Raw genomic sequence first — 18,891 nt, forward strand, 5'->3', positions numbered from 1 at the left:
TTTGATATAAAAACAAAGTTGTCCTCCAAAGATGGGGGGGGTGGAGGTGGGCCAAAAAAAAAAAAGTGAGTTAAGGCTGAACGCTCAAATACGACTTGACTAAAAATATATAGTCGGTCAGTGGGGAAGTAGTAGCAAATATTGACCGACTGTCACGGTACGGCGGCCCCCTACTGGTCGCCCCCGTCTACAGCAGCAGCTTGTCCTGTGGGTGTGGCGTTGTGTTCGTCCCTCAGGTGGGCGGAGCCCGCGATCCGTCTCACCTGAGGGTCGTTTGTTCGTCTATATATGTCTTGTCTTTGTACCAGTTGACCGCTGGTTATTATATCCTTAATTCGGATCAGTTCACGGGTTTTGGTTTGCGCACTGTACATATTAAACCATCCTATTTCCCTGAGACTTGGCGTGATCGCTTCCATTTATTTTCGCTCACCCTACCCGTCACACCGACGGACCGTTCTTTCACTCACTGTTTGTATGGAAACAAGCTCGAGTCTTTTACCGACCCGCTTTCTTTTTGTAGAGTTAATTTGCTCTTTTTAAAGCAAGTCTGTGTATTGAGCGCAGTTGTATTCTGCTTACTCTCATCAAATAGGCTAAACGCGTAAGCGGTTTGTGAAGTCTCACTCGACACAAAACAAGATATAATGGAATAAAATAAATTTGCCGCCGTAAAAACCGCGAAACTGAAGCGAATATTAATCCGTTTGTTAGTGTTCACACGAGAGCTAAGCCTGAACGGCGCCGGAGGCCGCGCTGAATAATCCAGCCGACCTTGAAACAAACACTTCTTTTCGTCCCTTCACAGTCTTGGCCGCCCCCTCCCTCACCCGTGTATAAACAGAATGAATGTGCAGCAGAAAGAATATGTTAATGTCTCTTCTCTAGAGGTTTGAATGTTGTGTAGTCAAGTAGGGTTTAAAAATAAACATATGTTCTACAGGTGTGGGATCAGTCATGAAGGCTTGTGTGCCCTTCGGGGTTTGGGGGGATAAAAATAACACAAAGGGTGCTCACGAACCTTTGACTAATTACACGGGCTCTACCATGAGGGACATTATTACACTAGGGCTGGAACTGGCCTGTTCTTACTGATCTGGGACCAGTTAAATACATTTTGACATTACACAAGGAGTGGCTACCTTTGTCTGCATGTATTAATTTAGTGGAGCTTTAATACTTAGCATCAAGTGTTAGCAGGACTGGCCAAAAGTCACAGGATCAGTTATTAGCACGCTGACGTTCGCGCTGTGCACACACAAGCACAGTGTATCAGTAGTGCTTAGGGCTGGTGACTGTTCTGAAGGCCTGAATCAGGACTTTGAGATGGAAACAAAGGCGCATAAACACAGCCTGGCGTTTCATCTTCACACACGCGAGCCTACTGTTTCAGTCCTTCACATCTAGACATTTGAAGGATTGACGACACCTCATGTATTTTTCCAAATTATTTTTCAAACATACATACATCTGATCCATATTTTGATAAAGACGTTAACAAATATCATGCAACACTTACATTTCTCAGGCCACTGCATAATTAAAATTAACGCAAATGCAAAATTTGTATGGAAAAGTTAAGCACACTTCAACTACATGCTTCAAATCAGAATCGGGTACGTACAAACGATTAGAACATAATTATAGAAGATCTTGGATGAAGAGAGTTGTTTTACCGTCAAACACTTGGTTTGCTCTTTGTTGTTTAGGTGTGTAACTACCAAGCCTGTGAATATGAAAAGGGTTTTAAAAAGATCTCCACACAACTGGAAATCATTCCGTTCTCTGGAAGATCACATGGTGAACGTTTCAGACGTGATCAGGCCAGGACACCACAGCAAGTCCACCCACGAGACCAGAACACAGAAATTCCAAAACGCAGGACCTACAGGCAGCTCTTCACACTGCTGATGTGAGAGAGCCTGAGTCTGTCATTTAAGCAGAAGAACCTGAATGCTGTAAAAGTTTGTCAACTCGTCTGTGCAGCTCATCATAAGAGAAACCACTACAAATTCTGAACTGTTCCAGAGGGCGATTCAGGGTGTGAGGCCATTCGTCAGAAAACCAAAGTCCAGTCAAAAATAAACGGCAAAAAAATAAATGAATAAAGTATTTCATTGGTAGTTCTTCAGTTTTTTTTTCTTTTTCAAGGTCAAGCAAGGTCAAATAATGGTTTGTTAAAAGTTTGCAAAAGCTGTAGAAATATCTACAAGAAATACTTTTTTTTCCCTGGTGTTGCAAACCTCACACAGCTCATGATGTGAACCGTGTGTTTGAGCAGCACCACTGGGAGAACTACTGACAGGTGTTGCACTCATGATGCATGATGGGAATACATGTGTCAGAGAGAGAGCAGAGAAGTCCATTTGTGTGGAGATACGGTAGTGCTTTTATTTTGACGGGTAACAGTGGGCAGAGTTCTTCTTACTCCTCCACCACTGGTGGAGGAGAAAGCTTCAGGCTGAAGTTTTCACTGTGGTAGATGCTTCCTGTTCCTGGATGGGTGGGGTTCAGGAGACCTGCCTTTTCACTGCTGTGGGAATTGCTGATATCTGTGAGGATAGCCAACTGGAATACAAAAACAAGGAAAGTGTACAATGTAAATGACATTTCATAATAAAAGTACCAAACTAAAAGAGCTGCATATGAATGTGGGTCACTTACTCATCAGAAGTGCAACATTTTGGAAATAATACCAATAGGGATGTCTGGGCCCTTATCTAAGTGAGTGAACCTATGAACCTACAGTCTGTCACTCAGCATTATGTTTTAGTTTGCCATACATTAGTCTGACAATGGTGATCACCTCTTGAGCAATGCAGGATGGATGTGTGGATGAGCTAGATGAGATGGGGAACTGGACAGTGTTAGGTAAGGCAGGTAAGAGGTGGGGACAGTGTTGGGGCACGCAGGGGTGGGAGTGTTAAGGGTGAAAGGGAAGGAGCAGGTGGCAGCTCTCTATACCGCACTGTTACAGACAACTCCATACCGCACTGTTACAGACAACTCTATACCGCACTGTTACAGACAGCTCTATACCGCACTGTTACAGACAACTCCATACCGCACTGTTACAGACAACTCTATACCGCACTGTTACAGACAGCTCTATACCGCACTGTTACAGACAACTCTATACCGCACTGTTACAGACAACTCTATACCGCACTGTTACAGACAACTCTATACCGCACTGTTACAGACAACTCTATACCGCACTGTTACAGACAACTCTATACCGCACTGTTACAGACAACTCTATACCGCACTGTTACAGACAACTCTATACCGCACTGTTACAGACAGCTCTATACCGCACTGTTACAGACAGCTCTATACCGCACTGTTACAGACAACTCTATACCGCACTGTTACAGACAACTCTATACCGCACTGTTACAGACAACTCTATACCGCACTGTTACAGACAACTCTATACCGCACTGTTACAGACAGCTCTATACCGCACTGTTACAGACAAGTATACCACACTGATACAGACAAGTATACCACACTGATACAGACAACTCTATACCACACTGTTACAGACAACTCTATACCACACTGTTACAGACAACTCTATACCGCACTGTTACAGACAACTCTATACCGCACTGTTACAGACAACTCTATACCGCACTGTTACAGACAACTCTATACCGCACTGTTACAGACAACTCTATACCGCACTGTTACAGACAGCTCTATACCGCACTGTTACAGACAACTCTATACCGCACTGTTACAGACAACTCTATACCGCACTGTTACAGACAACTCTATACCGCACTGTTACAGACAACTCCATACCGCACTGTTACAGACAACTATACCACACTGTTACAGACAACTCCATACCGCACTGTTACAGACAACTCTATACTGCACTGTTACAGACAACTCCATACCGCACTGTTACAGACAACTCTATACCGCACTGTTACAGACAACTCTATACCGCACTGTTACAGACAGCTCTATACCGCACTGTTACAGACAACTCCATACCGCACTGTTACAGACAACTCTATACCGCACTGTTACAGACAACTCTATACCGCACTGTTACAGACAACTATACCACACTGTTACAGACAACTATACCACACTGTTACAGACAAGTATACCACACTGTTACAGACAACTCCATACCGCACTGTTACAGACAACTCTATACTGCACTGTTACAGACAACTCCATACCGCACTGTTACAGACAACTCTATACCGCACTGTTACAGACAACTCTATACCGCACTGTTACAGACAGCTCTATACCGCACTGTTACAGACAACTCCATACCGCACTGTTACAGACAACTCTATACCGCACTGTTACAGACAACTATACCACACTGTTACAGACAACTATACCACACTGTTACAGACAAGTATACCACACTGTTACAGACAAGTATACCACACTGTTACAGACAACTCTATACCACACTGTTACAGACAAGTATAACACACTGATACAGACAAGTATACCACACTGATACAGACAACTCTATACCACACTGTTACAGACAACTCTATACCACACTGTTACAGACAACTCTATACCGCACTGTTACAGACAACTCTATACCGCACTGTTACAGACAACTCTATACCGCACTGTTACAGACAACTCTATACCGCACTGTTACAGACAACTCTATACCGCACTGTTACAGACAACTCTATACCGCACTGTTACAGACAACTCAGGCAATGAGTCTTCCAAAATCTCTTGAACATACAGACACAACAAACTTACAGACATTGAAGACATGGCACATCCTCAAATATCTGTCTCACACACACACACACACACACACACACACACACACACACACACACACACACACACACACACACACACACACACACACACACACACACACACACACAAAGACACCCAGACACAAAGACACCCAGACACAAAGACACCCAGACACAAAGACACCCAGACACAAAGACACCCAGACACACAGACACCCAGACACACAGACACCCAGACACACCCAAACTCCCAGACACACCCAAACTCCCAGACACATACATTAAACTTTATAGTCTTGATGTAACACAAAGACGAGCCATCTCTCACTTCAGAAGGGCATCCTCACTGGTCCTATTAAAGACGCACACACTCGTTTGTTATAGTGGAGTTCATTGAGGTTTAACCAATTCACCAGCATCATCTACCAACACAGCCCCACGGACCTGGCACACTGTACTCTGGAAACCACCACAGTATATCTCTATTTCTCAGATATATAACTTTTCTTCAGTTTCTTTTTCTCTCACCTTTTCATTCTTTTTAAGTCATTCTTTTTACATCTTAGCAGTCACAGATTTCTTGTTAATTTCATTTTCCTTCGGTTCAACTTCAAGGCTATCTCATTTTGCACTCTCTCTCCCTCTCCCACTATCCCTCTCACTCTACCCCTCTCCCTCCCCCTTCTCTCTCTCCCTGTCTCCTTTTTCTCCCTCTCCCTCTCCCTTTCTCTGCCTCTCCCTGCCTCCCCCTCTCTCCTATATGATTTGCAAAGCCCACCAATTGCCAAAAACTCCATTTCCCACCATTATCTCTGCTTTCCATTTCTCCAGGGCCAAACAAATGACTGGAGCAGGGCACATGGTGGAAGAGAACAAGAAGATGGGATGAGAAAAGATGTTCCTTAATCAGGGAGCGGGGGTGTCTGAGGGAGGTGGGTAACAGTAATAGTGCCCTCCAGGTCACTCCACAGAAACATGGCGTGGAGGGCTGACAGATGAGGTTTGTGTGGAAACAGCTTCAGGGCAGTTTGGTTTGTGCAGGTGTGTGTGCACCGTGTACTGATGTAGTTTAAGGATCCATATATGGATATGGCAACGGTGTGAAAGCTCTTTGCTCCAACCACTTGCGTTTTCGTGTGTGGGAGGCTAATGCTGTGTGTGTGTGTGTGTGTGTGTGTGTGTGTGTGTGTGTGTGTGTGTGTGTGTGTGTGTGTGTAAGTGTCCTGCTTCTGCCTCTCTCTGACCACTAGCCTGGCATGTTATCTAATGGCTACAGATGATAATTGACAGAGACCATCCCTTTTTAAAAAACTAATTCCTCTGTGATAATTTCATAAGCCTCCTTCTCCTGTTCTTTATACCCTGTCCCCTCTGTTCTTTACACTCTCTCCTCACACTCTGTCCTTAACACCCTGTCCCCTGTTCTTTACACCCTCTCCTCACACTCCTGTTCTTTACACCCTGTCCCCTCTTTTCTTTACACCTTCTCCTCACACTCTGTCCTTTACACCCTCTCCCCTGTTCTTTACACCCTCTCCCCTCACACTCTGTTCTTTACACCCTCTACTCACACTCCTGTTCTTTACACCCTCTCCTCACACTCGGTTCTTTACACCCTCTCCTCACACTCTGTCCTTTACACCCTCTCCCCTCTGTTCTTTACACCCTCTCCTCACACTGTTCTTTACACTCTCTCCTCACACTCTGTCCTTTACACCCTCTCCCCTCTGTTCTTTACACCCTCTCCCCTCTGTTCTTTACACCCTCTCCTCACACTCTGTTCTTTACACCCTCTCCTCACACTCTGTTCTTTACACCCTCTCCTCACACTCTGTTCTTTACACCCTCCCCTCACACTCTGTTCTTTACACCCTCTCCTCACACTCTGTTCTTTACACCCTCCCCTCTCCCCTCTGTTCTTTACACCCTCTCCTCACACTCTGTCCTTTACACCCTCTCCCCTCTGTTCTTTACACCCTCTCCTCACACTCTGTTCTTTACACCCTCCCCTCACACTCTGTTCTTTACACCCTCTCCTCACACTCTGTTCTTTACACCCTCCCCTCACACTCTGTTCTTTACACCCTCCCCTCACACTCTGTTCTTTACACCCTCCCCTCACACTCTGTTCTTTACACCCTCCCCTCACACTCTGTTCTTTACACCCTCCCCTCACACTCTGTTCTTTACACCCTCCCCTCACACTCTGTTCTTTACACCCTCCCCTCACACTCTGTTCTTTACACCCTCCCCTCACACTCTGTTCTTTACACCCTCCCCTCACACTCTGTTCTTTACACCCTCTCCCCACATACATCTCTAATGACGTCATGTCCCTTGTCTCTGGTCATTGTGCGATGGCCCTGCAGCTGCTGGGAGTCTCAGCTGTTCCAAGGGACACGCGGCAACTCACTACAATTCAAAGCAAAACATCAAAGAGCAGAGCAGACTAAACAAAGCAACACACTGAGTCCATACCTTTCTGTTATGCAAAACATGCCTACACACACACACACACACACACCACGACACACACACACACACACACACACAACAACACACACACACACACACACACACACACACACACCCACACACACACACCCACACACACACACCCACACACACACACACACACACACACACACACACACACACACACACACCCACACACACACACACACACACACACACACACACACACATCCTTGAGTTTTGCAGGCTCCCGCCTGTTTAATTAACACACCATGACTTCTCAGCCCAGTTTTCAGCTTTTTAATTAAACAGTAAATGGATTCAGAGCATAAGTAAATAAGACATAGGCCAGAGGGGTAAGAGGTATGTGTAGGTGCAAGTGTGTGTGTGTGTGTGTGTGTGTGTGTGTGTGTGTGTGTGTGTGTGTGTGTGTGTGTGTGAGAGAGTGAGTGCGTGCACGTCCAGTCTCAAAGTTCATGCACAGTAGCAACAGTAGCAACTATTAACCTGCGTGGACTGTTACATTCACTTCTTAGGAACCACAAACTTATGTCCAGCCTTTAAATGCTACGGACACCATGAAGAAAGTAAAGGGAGGAGAGAGAGGGAGAGAGGGAGAGAGGGAGAGAGAGGGAGAGAGAGGGGGAGGGAGAGAGAGAGAGTGAGATAGAGAGATAGAGAGAGAGAGGGGAGGGAGAGAGAGAGAGTGAGAGAGAGAGAGAGAGAGAGGAGGAGGGAGAGAGAGAGAGAGAGAGAGAGTGAGAGAGAGAGAGGGGGAGGGAGAGAGAGAGAGTGAGATAGGGACAGAGAGAGGGGGAGTGAGAGAGAGAGAGAGAGAGGGAGAGAGAGGGAGAAGAGGGGGAGAGAGGGGGAGGGAGAGAGAGAGAGAGAGGGGACACTCCCCTCTGTCGGGTTGATTGAGTTCCTCTCAGCCCTCTGTCTCATTTGACAAACACCAGCATGGTGCTGGAAAGGTGTGGTATTTGTCACAAAGAAGGACTCGAGCAAACACTACACAACACTGTCTAATGTAATTGTCCATCCAGGGCCGGAGTGGGCCCCCTTTTCAGCCCGGGAGTTTCATGCCCAAATCCGGCCCAAAATTATTTTCCCCTCCCAATTGGCCCAAACTAGAGATTGACATGGGCCGGCCCATCGGGAATCCTCCCGAATCTCCCGATTAGTCACTCCGGCTCTGTCTCCATCCCTTACAAAGGTGAACATCCTGTGATCGCTTGTAATCAGCCTTGTAATATCCCTTTATCTGCTAGTCAAGATGGGTTATGTGTAGAGTAGAATTATGATGGGTTATGTGTAGAGTAGAATTATGATGGGTTATGTGTAGAGTAGAATTATGATGGGTTATGTGTAGACAATAGTCCAGATGTGATATGTAGGTGTAGGGTCCAGATGTGATGCGTTAGGTGTTACGGTCCAGATGTGATGTGTTAGGTGTTACGGTCCAGATGTGATGCGTTAGGTGTAGGGTCAAGATGTGGTGCGTTAGGTGTTACGGTCTAGATGTGATATATTAGGTGTAGGGTCTAGATGTGATGTGTTAGGTGTTACGGTCCAGATGTGATGCGTTAGGTGTTACGGTCCAGATGTGATGCGTTAGGTGTTACGGTCCAGATGTGATGCGTTAGGTGTAGGGTCCAGATGTGATGTGTTAGGTGTTACAGTCCAGATGTGATGTGTTAGGTGTTACAGTCCAGATGTGATGTGTTAGGTGTTACGGTCCAGATGTGATGTGTTAGGTGTTACGGTCCAGATGTGATGCGTTAGGTGTAGGGTCCAGATGTAATGTGTTAGGTGTAGGGTCCAGATGTGATGCGTTAGGTGTAGGGTCCAGATGTGATGTGTTAGGTGTTACGGTCCAGATGTGATGTGTTAGGTGTAGGGTCCAGATGTGATGCGTTAGGTGTTACAGTCCAGATGTGATGCGTTAGGTGTTACAGTCCAGATGTGATGTGTTAGGTGTAGGGTCCAGATGTGATGTGTTAGGTGTTACGGTCCAGATGTGATGTGTTAGGTGTTACGGTCCAGATGTGATGTGTTAGGTGTTACGGTCCAGATGTGATGTGTTAGGTGTAGGGTCCATATGTGATGTGTTAGGTGTAGGGTCCAGATGTGATGTGTTAGGTGTTACAGTCCAGATGTGATAATAATAATAATAATAATAATAATCTTTATTTGTATAGCACCTTTCATACATACATGCAACTCAAAGTACTTTACAGTATAAATAAAATAAACATTAAGAGGAGATAAGACAAAAAGACAAAAGGAAAATGTTAAAAGAAATTAAAGATAAAAATATAAAAATAACATAAAAAGTAAAAAGGTAAAGTAAATAAGATAATAAGAAGTAAAGTAAATAAGATAAAACTATTTAGATAATTGGATTTAAAAATAATAGACAACATAATGTAATAAAGTAAATAAGATTGAGAATTTCTTAACTAAAAGCGGATCTAAACAGGAATGTTTTGAGACTGTTCTTAAAACTATGCAAGGATGAAATGCCTCTGAGCTCTTCAGGAAGAGAATTCCAGAGCTTTGGGCCATAGTGGCTAAAAGCACCCTCGCCAATCTTTAATCGGCTTTTAGGAATCACCAGTAGATTACTGTTTGAAGACCTGAGAGACCTGACTGGAACATATCTAACCATCATTTCACTGAGGTAAAGAGGGGCAAGACCATGAAGACATTTAAAAACCATCACTAGAACCTTAAAATCTATTCTAAAGCTGACAGGTAACCAGTGCAGTGAGTGGAGTGCAGGTGTAATATGATCTCTCTTTCTCCTGCGGGTCAGAACCCTTGCAGCCGCGTTCTGAACTCGCTGTAGGTGCGAAATAGAGCTCTTTGGAAGAGCAGATAGAACAGCATTACAATAATCTAGCCTTGATGTGATAAATGCATGGACAAGTTTTTCACTGTCAGCAGGAGAGAGCATATCTCGTACCTTAGTGATGTTTCGAAGGTGAAAGTAAGCTGTCTTGCATGTAGTCATGATGTGTGATTTGAAGTTGAGCTCATTATCAAAGGTGACGCCCAGGTTCTTAACACATTGTCTGGCATTCAGATTCATATGATTTAAATAAGTCTGGACATCATTCCTCTGTGAATCACTGCCAAGAACAAGAACCTCTGTCTTCTGTTTATTTAACTGTAGAAAATTGTCAGACATCCATGTCTGTATATCATCTATGCAGTCAAACAGTGAGCAAATTGATTTTAGGGCTTTAGGTTCTAGCGAGATATACAGTTGAGTGTCATCTGCATATTGATGATAACTAATACCATGTTTTTTAATGATGTGTGGTAACGGAAACATATATAGGTTGAATAGTAAGGGCCCAAGAACTGATCCTTGGGGGACGCCACAAGTTATTTTTTGACGTGTGGAGGAAGAGGTACCTAATGCTACATAGTAATCACGCCCAGTTAGGTATGATCTAAACCAGTCTAAGACTAAGCCACTAAGGCCTACCCAGCTCTGTAGTCGATCAAGAAGTATTTCATGATCAACGGTGTCAAAAGCGGCGCTTAAATCTAGCAGAAAAAGGACTGAGAGTTTGCCTGCATCCTTATTCAATCTCAAGTCATTTACTACCTTAACTAGGGCTGTTTCAGTGCTGTGGAGAGCTCTGAAACCAGATTGAAAAGTGTCATTTATTTGATTTACTTTGACATAGTCATTCAACTGGATTGACACTACTTTTTCAATGATTTTGCTAAGAAAGGAAAGGTTAGATATAGGTCGATAATTATTAAGAATTGTGGGATCAAGATTTCTGTTCTTTAATAGTGGTTTAACCATTGCAGTTTTAAAAATTTTAGGGAATTCACCCAATTTCAGAGACTGATTAACAATCGTTAGAACTTCATTTGCTAATGAGCTCAGAACCTGCTTGAAAAAGCTTGTTGGTAAAGGGTCCAGTTCACAAGTAGAGGATTTTAGTGATGAGATCACATCAAGTAGTGTTACCATGTCAACTTCTTGGAAATAAGACATATTAAAGTTAGGCTGAGTAACTGATGTAAGGGTTGATGGTCTATTAGTGCTTGTTGCTATGTTCTGCCTTATACTAGTAATCTTGTCCCTAAAAAATATAGCAAACTCCTCACATTTTTCAACTGAAACAGTCTCAGGGAAGCTACAGGAGGTGGGGTTTACTAGCAGATCTATGCTTCTGAACAAGACAGCTGAGTTATGATATGTTAGGTGTAGGGTCCAGATGTGATATGTTAGGTGTAGGGTCCAGATGTAATGTGTTACGTGTAGGGTCCAGATGTGATATGTTAGGTGTAGGGTCCAGATGTGATGTGTTAGGTGTTACAGTCCAGATGTGATGTGTTAGGTGTAGGGTCCAGATGTGATGTGTTAGGTGTAGGGTCCAGATGTAATGTGTTAGGTGTAGGGTCCAGATGTGATGTGTTAGGTGTTACAGTCCAGATGTGATATGTTAGGTGTAGGGTCCAGATGTGATGTGTTAGGTGTTATGGTCCAGATGTGATATATTAGGTGTAGGGTCCAGATGTGATGCGTTAGGTGTAGGGTACAGATGTGATATGTTAGGTGTTACAGTCCAGATGTGATGTGTTAGGTGTCACGGTCCAGATGTGATATGTTAGGTGTAGAGTCCAGATGTGATGCCTTAAGTGTAACAAGTGCACACAGACAAGCACACACACACACACACACACACACACACACACACAACACAATAAAAAAAGTGACATACAAACACATGGTTACTCTCTCTAATATAAGCACACACAGTTACTCTCTCTAACACACACACACACACACACACGGTTACTCTCTCCAACACAGACACATAATTACTCTGTCTAAAACAAACACACACACATTCACATACATGGTTACTCTTTCTAATACACACATATATACAAATACACAAACACACGCACATACACTCTTACTGTAGAGAGGTAAGAAAGTGACTAGGCTTCTTAGCCCTACTTATCCAGGGGAGAACAGCAGAGAAAGGGGAAAAGAGAGACTTTGTGTGTGTGTGTTTGCGTGCACATTTCGTTTTTGTGTGTGTGTATGTGTGAGTGTATGTATCTATGTGTGTGCTTTTGTGTATGTATGTGTGTTTCTGTATGTTTCTGTGTATCTGTGCATCTTTGTGTATTTGTGTGTGTGTATCTAACAGGTTTGCTCCCAGTCACATAAGCAGAGAGGGACACGTCCTTTATATGAATATACAAGGGTCAAACATCTTTCTCACTGTCGCCATGGAAACACGCATTGAGCGATTAACTTGATTCACTGTATGTGTTTAATTTTTTTTCTGAGTTATACGATAAAAACTCTGTGCAGCATGTGGTAGGAACCAGTGCATTTATGAGGGTACGAGGATTAAAAGTGTCTGTAATTAATGAAAGGGAAAGAGAAAGTGCTTTCACACACACACACACACACACACACACGCACACACACACGCACCCAAAACAGTACTCACAGGCAAACTCCATGCTCTCTGCTTTATGGATTTAATGGTCAAGTCTTCCTGAATGAGACCATAGCACGACAAACCAAACCAATCAAACTAACCAAATCAACCAAACAACAAGCATCTCCATCTCCAACTCTTGCTGGTCAGATGAACAAGATGAGAACAAGATGAGATACAACCACATACAAACGAGACAAAACATGTGCATAACAGATCAAGTCAGCAAAAGAACACAAGAACACACCATGTCTGATTACATCAGACCTTCACTGAAGGTGAACGCACAGGGAGGGGAGAGTCTGTTCTCTTAAGACAGAGTGACATCTCTCTTTCTCCATCACACACACACACACACACACACCTTCACATTCTAAAGGAGATGGAGAGCAGATTATATGTAGTGAGAGAGTTGAGTGCACGAGCGTGTGTGTGTGTGTGTTCTTACTCTGGAGGGCCCTCTGTACATGCAGCGGAGCTGGTCCCAGGCCTGTGTCTGCTGAGCATCCAGTGTCACTTCAACCAGGTCCTGCACAGAGACACGGACACACAGTGTGACTACCACCCCATATACACCCTCCGTTCTGACACACAGTGTGACTACCACCCCATATACACCCTCCGTTCTGACACACAGTGTGACTACCACCCCATATACACCCTCCGTTCTGACACACAGTGTGACTACCACCCCATATACACCCTCCGTTCTGACACACAGTGTGACTACCACCCCATATACACCCTTCGTTCTGACACACAGTGTGACTACCACCCCATATACACCCTCCGTTCTGACACACAGTGTGACTACCACCCCATATACACCCTCCGTTCTGACACACAGTGTGACTACCACCCCATATACACCCTCCGTTCTGACAGGAGACCATGTCACACACCAGTGTTGTATAAAGTATTCGAGACCCATACTTGAGTAAAAGTACAAGTACTCTATCAAAACATTTACTTGAGTAGAAGTTGAAGTGTTCTTTAAAAACTTTACTTAAGTAGAAGTACAGAAGTATTCAGCATTTTTTGTACTTGAGTATTGCAAGTAGTTTAGTCTAAAATTTATTACTCAAGTACTGAAAGTAAAAAGTACAAGTATTGTGTTTTGAATTAATTAAAGAAAGCCATCAAAGTTTGATTATCAATTGTTTTTATATATCACTTACAAATCAAAGATGTCAAAGATCACAAATACAAGTGTTCTGTATGTACTTAAAAAACTGGGGTTAAGACTTCGTACACAAAAAACAGATAACCTATGTCCCGCTACGTTGTAGGTTTGACGCAAAAGTACAAATTCGCCATAATTTAGCTGAGAAAACGAGGTGTATTTTGGACGTAAAATCCGTCCGTCGGATTCTAAGGGTGAGCTTACTGCCCTGCGTTTACCCCCAATAAATGCCCTTACCCTATAAAAACACTACACTATAAAATGGGCACATGATTAGTCAGCACGTCGCCTTTATTGCCAGTTAATGTTAAGTGAATTCTGCAGCACGCCATGAACATAATTAGGTTAGTTAGCTAAGATATCTAACCTAACTAGTGCTTACTGGGCTCTTCTGCTGTTACCAAACACGGTACCATCTCTTTTAATGAGCAGATTATTTGGAATAATTTCGAATATATGTGTATTTGTATAAATATGTAAATGAAGCTGAAGGTGCTGGAAAATACTGAAAATGAACCTTCAAAGTGCCGTACAAGTGCATGAATTCCACCTTGTGACTTCACACGCACAAAAATCGAGAGGTGCACGACCTCGCGACGCGACTGCGCGCGTGGTTAACGCGCATGGGCGGAGCCACCGCGATTGCGTCATTTTTGCCGCGCGGACCCTTGCCGCAGTAACAGCGTGTCAAGTGAACCTAGATTACGAAGCTCAAGTGTTCAGTGAAGGCAGCAGCAGAGTTAACGAGACGCGACCGGAGCATGCGCAGTTTTCATAAGACAGCCTGATCGCTTGACACGGTGACAGCGCCAGCTAACATGTTAATAATTGTAACGAGTAACTATACAGCACGTAAAAAATATATCGGAGTAAAAGTATTAAACTGATGGAAAATATGTAGTGAAGTAAAAGTGGAAGTAGGAGAAAAAAATAATACTCCAGTAAAGTACAGATACAGCATTTTAGTACTTAGTACAGTAGTGAAGTAGTTCTACTTCGTTACTATACAACTCTGTCACACACCCACAGACCATCATAGACCAGCGGCTAAAACACACTTCTGAATGTACACATTTAAAGGTAACGCAGTCCTGAATGTACACATTTAAAGGTAACGCAGTCCTGAATGTGCACATTTAAAGGTAACGCAGTCCTGAATGTGCACATTTAAAGGCAGTGGGGAACCGTCAGGGCCCTCTACGCCCTCTCAGAGGGCCTAAAATATTCTTAAAGCATTATATATATAATTATCCAATTTTATTTTATCTACTTACAGTTTGACATTCGACATCTAAACAATTACAAAAATATAAGCAAATAAAATATTCACCCGTGTCTATTCAATCTGTGTTGGAAGGTGAGGGGTTGAGTGGAAGCCTGTGAGCCTGTGTCTCCCCCTATCAGGACTGTGATGCCCGCTGTTCAATTACAGAGGGCCTGGCAGTTATAATTCAGCGCAATACCAGTTTTAAATGACAGCAAAATTGACCAATCATATCTTCTCTCTTAGTGGGGGCGGGCTTAACTGTATGATAATTTCCGCCCGCTGTGGCGACGCTAGCTGTCGTTAGCACCATCGCTAGCTAGTTTCGATTCATCCCTTTGACGTCCTCGTGCGCGTTGTTTACATATTCCGCTTCCGAGAACCACGGAGCTGTGAACCTTATTTTGTTTGGAAACTTATTTTGCTTAAGATGTTATCTAGTACAGATATTATTGTTTATTGCGTTTTTAAAGCTGTACTGTCGTCTCAGTTTTTCTTTATTTAGTTTATTAAGAAAGGAAAAAAAAAAATTTCGGGGGGGGGGGGGGGGGTAGCGGGCCCAGGTTTAAAGGTCACGGTTCGCTACTGTTTAAAGGTAACGCAGTCCTGAATGTACACATTTAAAGGTAGGGGTTAAAAGAAAGCAGACGTCCAGCTGATAAACTGCATTTTGTATGTTGCCTTTGGCTTTTCAGTGGGAGACTTATGACTGTATTTGTATTTTAAAATGTTGATATAAGAATGTCAGGGGGAAAGTGAGGCCAGACATGCTGGGGAGAGATCAGCTCAGCCTGGGGCATCCCACCTTCCTGTCTTTTTCAGCTGGGTACACTGTGTGTGTGTGTGTGTGTGTGTGTGTGTGTGTGTGTGTGTCAGGTTTTTTTTTTTTTTACAAGTCTGAACAGTGGAGTTAATTGGACATTAAAAGTGACATTTTCGGCCATGACAAGAGGGAGATATGGAAGCGGACGAGCGATTACCCAGTGAAGGCTCTGACATTTCAGCAGTCCTGAAAAGAGACTTCAGTACACTCCTGTTACATGGATGTTATGGGAAGAGGTGAGGGTCAAGTTACCAAAGGTGGGTCAATTAAAGGAAGCTTAGAAGAAATATGATCACACCACACCCTCACACACACACACACACACACACACACACACACACACACACACACACGTGGTCAAAATGCTGGGAATGCCTATTAATATCACCCGCTGCCTAGGACAGCCCATTCCCTTGTGAACAGGTTCAGCTCTCCAGAGTGGCACCACAAGTCCTGAAGCTTCTCCACAGGAGCACAACTGGAGCACACCTCAAGAAGAGGAGGTCCTGACACGGAGGAAGCTGAAGGTCGAAATTTGCTCTTTGTGTTCCAGAATGACGCCGTGCAGATGGAATGAGGTTTAGATCCAGCGGCTGTGTCACAAAGGGCTTCATCACTGTGATGATGGAACAGAGCATGACATCATAAAGGCGGCGGTGATGTAACATGGAACACTTAACTGGTGTGTCGGCCTCGACTTCTATGTCCTTCCACCATGAAGCAGTAATGGACCCAACAACTCCAGCCAAACTGCTGACTGTGCCATTATGCAACCATCCTCATGTTTAATCAGGGAGACACCACTCATTTCAGTAGTTTCTTCCTCTGTCAGGAGTTCTGAAAACATCCTCCAGCACTGCTCCAGAGCGCTTTTCTTTTTGATCATGCTTAAGACACTGAACGTGTGTGTGAATCCGGACGTGTGAACAAATGGCTCCAGAATAGAAGGTCCTTCTGTCTGCATGAAAGTTCCAACCCTTGGCTTGGAACACGTGGCACACGTTGCCAGAGCTGATCATGCGTGACCGCGGTATGCCAAATGGCAGGTTAATTCAGGAGAGTGTTCATTAAAAACGCAATTTGCCACTCGCCTCGTTTTTAAAAAAGCAATTATGTATCAGTTTTGACAGAAAGCTAGATTCCTTCATCCAACACACATCAAAACCAGAACGTGACAAAAATAATGAATTACCTTCCAATCTCATGGAACCTCTGTTATTTCGTGGCCTGATTCCCGGCAAGTGTCATTCATGCGCTGGCCAAAACAGAACGCCTGCCAAGAAGCCCCACACACCGTGAGACCATGCAGATGGCACAGACGCCATGCTCCACAGTGTTATATGTTATTTAACATCTGCTCAGATTAGGATTTGAACGAGATTTACAATCTCAGCTGTTCTGTAATTACCACAGGCCAAATAAAGGCACGCAAGACTGGTGCAAGGATTCAGATCAGAGACTAAGCTTTATTAGTGAGCTAGAATTTAATCCTTCTAAAAGGCTGACTTTTCTCAGAAAAGCCAGTGTAACAAACAGCAGAGGGTTAGCATGTTAGCAAGATCTCATATAACCTCCTTTATTTTAAGCAGAGTTTGCATTTTGAGGGTGCCTACAGAAAACCTTCATACCCCTTGGAACAGTCTAATTTTTTGTCTTAAAAAATAGACATGTCTTAAACAAAACTAGAATAACAGAGCTTGGAAAGTGATCAGTCCCCTTATTTAGTATTATGTAGAAGCCCCTTATCACCATAAGTCTGTTTGGATACGTCTCTACCAGCTCAAGTCTCCTTCTGCAAGGTGAAGTGGGTAAATATTCCCCAGTCTGGGTGTGAAGTTCAATCACATCCTGTGGTGACCGGCAACACACTGCCCTCCATCCACAGATTTTCTCTGGGATTTTGGTCCGGCTTTGGCCACTGAAGGACATTCACCTCACTCTCCTGAAGGCTTGCGGTTCTGGCGGTGTAGTCAAGGTCGTTGTCATGCTGGAGGGTGAACCTCCTTCCTGTCTTCATCTGTCCAGCAGAGGGCGGCGTTTTGGCCTCCAGAATATAGATGCACTTGGCAGCATCCATTTGCCCTTCAATCCAAACCAAGTGCCCAGTTCCAATGAAACACACTGCACTGAAACATAATGCTGTGTTAACCACCTTGGTTGGTCTGCTGCATCTTGGGTCATGGACCATGTTTGGTTTTCACCAAACAAACGCTTGGAATTCGGGCCAAAAGAGTCGATCTTGGTCTCATTCGACCATAAAACCTTCATCCACATGACATCACCAAGCTGCCAAGTGTTTTTTGGCAAAGGGCTCCTCACCGTGGCCCGTGTTCAGGAGCGGCTTCTCCCTCACCACCCTGCCACGGCTCGTCACACCATCACAGGCACAGACTGCCCAGTCTCAGCTTGTAGGTCATTCAAACTTGCCCCTGGCCTCCTGGATCAATGTCCTCCTGGCTCCTGGACTTCCGACTGATCTTGGCCAGGTGTTGGAGGGGCCAGACATGCTCCACTTCTTGATCAGGCTCTGGACGGTACTCCGACTGACAGTTAAAGCCGCATCTTTCCACATCCTCCCTCTAGCTAGCGCCTTTACGCAAGCTAATCACAGAGCTCCGTGTCAAAGCAGCTCTCCAACCATGCTGTGTGTTCACGAAACCAGGCGCCAGTAATAGTGGCATCCACAGAAGCAGTGGCAAACAGCTGCTATTATTCTGAAGTAATCAAAACCACTATAATTGATGTCAAGTGTGGGCCAATTAGCTTGTGTGTGATCTGGAAGTTGATTAGTTGTACCTGAGCAAGCTTATAGTGATTACTCTAACGGGCTAGTTACTTATACAAATCTAATTAAACCATAATTTATCAAGTGTTTTCATTTGGTGATGAGT

This window comes from Brachyhypopomus gauderio, unplaced genomic scaffold (assembly GCF_052324685.1).
Source record: "Brachyhypopomus gauderio isolate BG-103 unplaced genomic scaffold, BGAUD_0.2 sc86, whole genome shotgun sequence".
Classification (NCBI taxonomy): domain Eukaryota; kingdom Metazoa; phylum Chordata; class Actinopteri; order Gymnotiformes; family Hypopomidae; genus Brachyhypopomus; species Brachyhypopomus gauderio.